Source organism: Falco biarmicus, chromosome 4, assembly GCF_023638135.1.
Source record: "Falco biarmicus isolate bFalBia1 chromosome 4, bFalBia1.pri, whole genome shotgun sequence".
NCBI lineage: Eukaryota > Metazoa > Chordata > Aves > Falconiformes > Falconidae > Falco > Falco biarmicus.
Genome location: NC_079291.1, coordinates 82,749,483 through 82,755,652, shown reverse-complemented (window position 1 = coordinate 82,755,652; position 6,170 = coordinate 82,749,483).

The window sequence follows — 6,170 nt, the reverse complement described above, 5'->3', positions numbered from 1 at the left end:
GCTGATGATATTCCCCAGGAACCAGGGATTCAACTAAAACTGAGCAGGGAGAGTCCACACGTATCCCCCCTCCTCCTGAGGATCTGTCATTGCTTTAGCTCTGAGCCAGGGACCACCATGGAAGGACACACACTACACCCACACGCTGACTCCAAGGAGCATGGCGAGGCCCAGCGCCAGCTCTCCTCCTTCCCCATTAATCACTGGGAAGAAGGAGACAGATGTCTCCCTGGGGAGTTTGGAAGGTATCACCAAGGAGCAGGATAAATCAGGTCCCTGCATACACAACGGAGCAATTATTTATGCACGATCATATATTGGCTGTAGGAACCCCAGGCAATAAACAACAGCTTGTGCCAGGTCATGTTTACCTTCTGCCTGCGCCTTGCAGCTCTGCGCAGGAGCGATGGGTGAGGACCAGCACTAGTCATGCACCAAACCCAGCACTCCTTTCCAGCTGGAGTCACTGGGGAGGGCAACAGGACCTGCTGTGACATCGTTTTACAGTCTTCTCCGCAGGGAACTGAGCAGGAAACGATGAAGCCATGGTACACAAAACCTGGCTGGGTAAGGATGCAGCAGGTATGAGCCCCGACCGGCCGGGATGTGCTGGTGGCAGCGATGTTTGTGTTGCAGCACGTGTAGCTGCCCTGGGCCAAGGAAGTAGGGTAACACAACCTGAGCTCAACCGCTTCTCTCCCTCGTGCCTTTCACCTCTGGAGGACCCTGGCTCGGTTTCTGGCTGGAGCCGGGCCACCCCCCTGCCGGGCGCAGCAGCAAGGTGGCAGCCAGCAGCGCCTGGTGGGATGTCCATATAAGAGCAAACTTGAGCTCCGTATCATAAACGAACCCCTCCTCTGTCATTTACCCATCTGACCCAGCGGTGCAGGCTGATAATGCTGGTTTCCTTTTAAGTGGAGGCCAGTCATAAATAAAATAAACCAGGCGTGCTTTGTGTTTCCACTGCCTTGCCTTTCATCCCCACTCCTCAAAGCCGTGCAAAAGGGAAGTCCTGAGCGGCAAGCAGGAGCTATGCCGGGGACAGCGGCGGCTCCAGGCTTGGCCTCAGCTGCACTTGTGCTGGTTCATGGCCCTGGTGTGGGCTGGGATCACCTTCCCCTTTTACCAGCGTGGGGGAAGAGTGCAACAAGAGGCAGAGATTTTCCTTGCAATGATTCACATTCATGGCACTGCCTGGGACTGAACCAGACTGCTTTTCTCACCAGCCAACAAGCATAAGAGTAGAATTTCAGCTGCCCAGATGGATGCTGGGGGGGAGAGGACGTGCCCTCCCATTCCCCAGCACCAGTGCCTAACTGGGAGTGTGATGGGACATGCTAACAAACAGCCAAAGAATGGAAAATCTGACAAACACAAGGCCCCCAGATGCCACCAGCGCTGAGGCCATTCCCAGTGGCTCTGTAGCGGAGCTGCACGTGAAGCTCAGTCAGCACCAGGCAGCGTGTGCTGGGGGGATGTTAGCTTCTCCGTGTTTCTCTTGCCACCTTACAGGGTGTGATGTTTTCTTTCCTTGCTCTCCTACAAGCTGCCTTGGGATGTTTAGGCTGAGCATGTGCAAGGGGCTGTTGAGAGAGACTGGAGTCTCCTTAAAGCAGGTATGGGAGGTGTGGGCTGCAGAGCTGACCCCCTCCCAGAGCAGCAGCGGGTGTTGCATCAGGCTTTTCTAGAGTTAGACCCATGTGTGATTTTTCTTATGATTATCATTTGTCTCAGGGATTTGCCTGGAGTCTCCAGCCCTCTTCTGGCTGGTCACGTAAAGCACAGCAGGGTGAGATTGCAGAAATATAGATACCACAGCCTTTTGCACCAAGGTGTAACTCAAAAGGATTGTATCCATAAATATATATTTTTTTTTCTCTCCAGCACTAGGTCTGGAGGAGAATTCGCACCATCCAGCCCTGGCATGGCACCGAGATAGCTGGTCTCTGGGTGCTGCTTGTAGACAGCAGCATTGCAAAGAGATCCCAGGAGCAGGGAACTAACGCGGAGCTGTAGGTCTGGGGGAAAGGGAATGGGGCTGAGCTGGCAAAACAACATGCCAAACCCCTCCTGAGGTAACACGCTCCCGAGGCGGCACGGCTGGAGCAGAGGGCTGAGCCCTGATTGCATGGGGGAGTTTCAGGAATTCCCTGGACAAACTGAAATGGCTGCGGAGGAGGTATAAATACTGCCAAATGGCAGATAAGCAAGTCTGGAGAAGCCTTGCACAGAAGTGTGTGCTGGGGAAATCACAGCCCCTGATATGGGCTGGTGGGGGAAGGCTCCAGGAGATCCCTTTGGATTTGGGGCAACCCAGACTCACCCTCTGGGAAGGAGCTGAGCCTGCCTGGAGCACACAGCCAGCAGGCAATGCCCAGGAGGCTCTGCCTGCACCCCAGCCACTGTTTCATGGTGGTGGTGGTAGTGGGGCATTCCGCAAAGCTATTGTCCGAAAACAAAGAACATGAGATTTTAGGAAAGCCAGTGAGTTGCTCTGGCTCCAGAGACAAAGAAAAGGCCCAAGCCCCTGGGCTGCAGGAGGGATTCATGGTGCTGTCCCCAGACAGGTGATGGCTGGTGGCTGCACCGGGATGTTCAAAGCAAGAAAAAACAAGGGACTTTGCAACAGCACCGTTTGCAGCCTCACTGTTGTGCCCAGCCTGGCTGGTGGTTAGAGCCCATCACTAAAAATACATAATTTCTTAGCTTAATCTTAAATTATTCCATAAAGCTGCACGTCTGGAGGCCCCTGGACTAGTCCCAGGAGAGTTAGCTGAGGCTGATTCCAAAGGACCCCGGCTCTGGCTGCATCTCTGTGACCACAGCCACTCTGCTACGGCCAGTAGGTACCAAAGCAGCTTTGTAGATGTGAGTCCACTGGCTGCAGGTGGCTGTGGGCCAGGAGCACTGGGCTGGGTTATTTGCATTGGTGTATGTAAGGAATGTGGGTTGATTTGTGATCCCAGGTCTCAGGTAGGCACATATTGCTGAGGTTATATGAGCAATATGAGGCAGGCATGGGCACAGCCAGGTCTGTGTGCTGATGTTCCTGGCTGGCAGAATAAGGCAGATACAGGACAACACATACCAGTATGTGTAGATTATGTACACCTGGGGTGATACCTAAGGCACCCTTCACATCAGGGCTTGACTGAGTTAACCATGGGATGGATGCCTCCTTCCTACAAGAGCTCGTAGTAAAACATGAGCAGGTGTCAGATACAGGAGCATCACGCGGTGGGCGAACTGCAGAGCCAGGCAGTGCAACAAGGAGAGAGTCGATGTATGGTGTGTAGAGGCGAGTACTGTGTTCAGGTCCTGAAAATCCAAGCTGTGTGTTTGGAGACCTCTAGAGACTAATGGAAATCATCACGCATCCAGAAATGCACCTGGTGTAGCACAGGGGAGCCTTGCATGAAAACTTCTGTGGGAAGTGCAGTGCCGAGCTCCTCGCTGAGGGCTTCTGCCACTTTGTGAGCAGCAGGAAAAAGACTTTGGGATGAACAACCAAGAGCAGGACATGGAAAAGAACGGTTTAAGCAAAGGTGCAAACTCTGATGGTTGTATGACCACGTGGCTGGCAAATGCATAAGCAGGTCTGCTAACGCATCCCCTGCAGTTAACCAAGCCATCAGTTTATCACCTCCTTTCCTGCACTAGACTCCCTCCACCTCAGACCATATCAGTCTTTTCTGTATCCCGATGGCACACGAGTGTGTCTGGGTTTTTTGCAATTTGTCACCAAAGAGAGGAAAATTATGGCACTAAGAGCTGACCACCCAATGTTACCTCCAAAACCTGAGATTTTAAACGTATTTCCAATCCCTTCCTCCTTGCTAAACAGACAGGTGCTCGGATGGCTGCTGAGCAGTGGCACAACAGGCAGAAGGCAAATAAAGGTTCACCTGTAAAACCAGTTGGTATTTGGGCACCATTTAGTGGTGAAATACATGTGTTTGCATCTTTCCTCACCAACCTTTCTTGCTCTTGCTGAAATACAAACAGGAAGCAAAGCCTTGAATTTTGGGAAGCGCTGAGCATCTCAGAAGTTGCTGTCCCCAAAACTGGAGCAATATAATTCTCTTTCCTTCCATGAGAGCTTTCCCATCTCTCCAAACCTGCCTTCCCTGCCTTTTTGTGCTCTCCCCCAGGGCAGCCCTGTAGCTCCCAGTGCTGCTTGGCCTGAGGCAGCTTTTTGCAGCAGGGGAGTGAATTCCATGCCTGTTGCTGGTGATGGCACCAGCAGAGGCTGCGGTGGGAACTGGAATGAGACTCAGTGTGGCCAGGACATCACCCTGCCGGGACAGGCTGTGTGCACAGATTCACACTGGTTTCACTAGACAAAATAAAAGTCCACAGCAGCTTCTCTAGAGGTCGTGACTCACGCCGGTTTCTGCACTGTGTGGGTGGGAAGCAGCCCCTTGGCACAGAAAGGAGCCAGTACTTGTGCCACTGCAGCTTGCTGGGCTAAGTCCTCTGCTATCCCACTGCACCCTGACCTGCCCTGCGGTGCCCAAACTTTCCCCTGTGCACTGATTTCATTAGCATAATTATGACAAACTTGTCACAATTAGCTAGCTTGTAGATCATCCCTTTCCTACATGCTGTCTAGTTTTGTTCACTGCCATGGTGGGTATCTCAAAAGCAGCCCCTTCTCCCCGCAGACCTGGCTGGCGGGAGAAGCAAGCAGGGAGGGATAATTTGGGGGTTGAAAACACAACTTTGGGATCAGGCCATAAGTAGGGGAGACATGCAGCTGGGCAGATTGAAGAGTCACTGTCCAACATCCTACAGCAGCCCAAGGAAGGATGAGTGGGATGTCCCTGGCCCTGCCAGCACCACCTCAGCATCTCTGCCGCTGGCTCACGGCTCCCTTGCACGTCCCAATGCTGCCATCTGTAGCAAGAGCTCCGCGCCGGTGCTCCCCGGCACAGCACCTGGAGAGCCTGAAGCTGAGCAGGGAGACCATGGCACAGCTCAGCTTCACAAGGTTCAGTTTTGTAGGAGTCCAAACAGGCAAGTCTCAGCCTGGGACTTGGCTTTTTCAGCCCCAAGAGAGGCTGTTGGCTTCTATGTCTGTTGGATTGCATTTTTAATCATCTGCCAAGGCCACCAGAGCCTGGGATAGTAGCTCTCGTTCTGCTTATCTGCTGGAAATAAAATAAACATATTAAATAACATCAGCACGGCAGCCCATAGGAGTTAAAACCAAGGAGGTTTTAACCGCGAAAGCCATGGATTCCTGTAGGACCAGCTGGGGAGCACTGCAGCCTCCCATGCATGCAGGGATGGGGCCAGCATCTGTTTTTAATGCATTTACCCTGTGAAGGCGGGGAGGGGGGGGGGGGGGGGGGGATGTGCAGCCATCCCCCCCTTCCCTGGCTCAGCTTCACCCAGCTGTATGTTAGCACATGCTGACTGTCAGGATGAAACCCCCCATTGCTGAAATTCATTTCATTGCTGCTCATTTCTTGGTGCCTTTCCATGACAGGAAATATCAGACAAAGGCTCCCTTGCCCTGCTCCCAAATCCCTGTATTGTCCCCAGCAGGGAAGGGAAATGTGGAGCCGGGGTGTGCTGAGCTCAGCACAGCAGCATCCCGCCAGCCCTGGCACACCGTGAGGTGGAAAAGCGGCTGTGACAGAGCTGGCATCAGCTTGTTTGGGGCCAGGCTGTGACCCAGAAAGAGTGAACAAAAAAAGAAAACAGGGAGAAAAAGAAATGTCTGGTGGTTGGGGTGGGGTGAAGCTCAGCACCTGTTGGAGCCACCATTTCTCCTCTGCCACCTCCCTTCTCTCTGGACCTTGCAGTGGATGTGGCTCCTGGTGTCTCCCCCAACTTTGGGAGTCCCCATCCTTCCTTCAGGCATGAAACACACCTGCCCCCCCTGTACCACAGCCTGAACGCTTGTCCACCCCGTACGTCACAGCTCAGGACTGCCTTTGTCCGGGCAGCAGCGGGGCAGGATTAGCCCCGCACGCATGAGCAGGCTGACCCCGCTGGGAGGGCAGCGGGATTTGCTGGTCCCCATCTCCCGGCCATGCCTGAGCCCACTCTGAAAGGGAGCCCGCAGCCCGCTGCTGATGCTAATCCCCGCGCGTGGGCTCCTGGCCGGTGGCCTCTATATAGACCCCGCTGCCAGCACCTGGGGGGGTCTGCGGCGCGGGGGC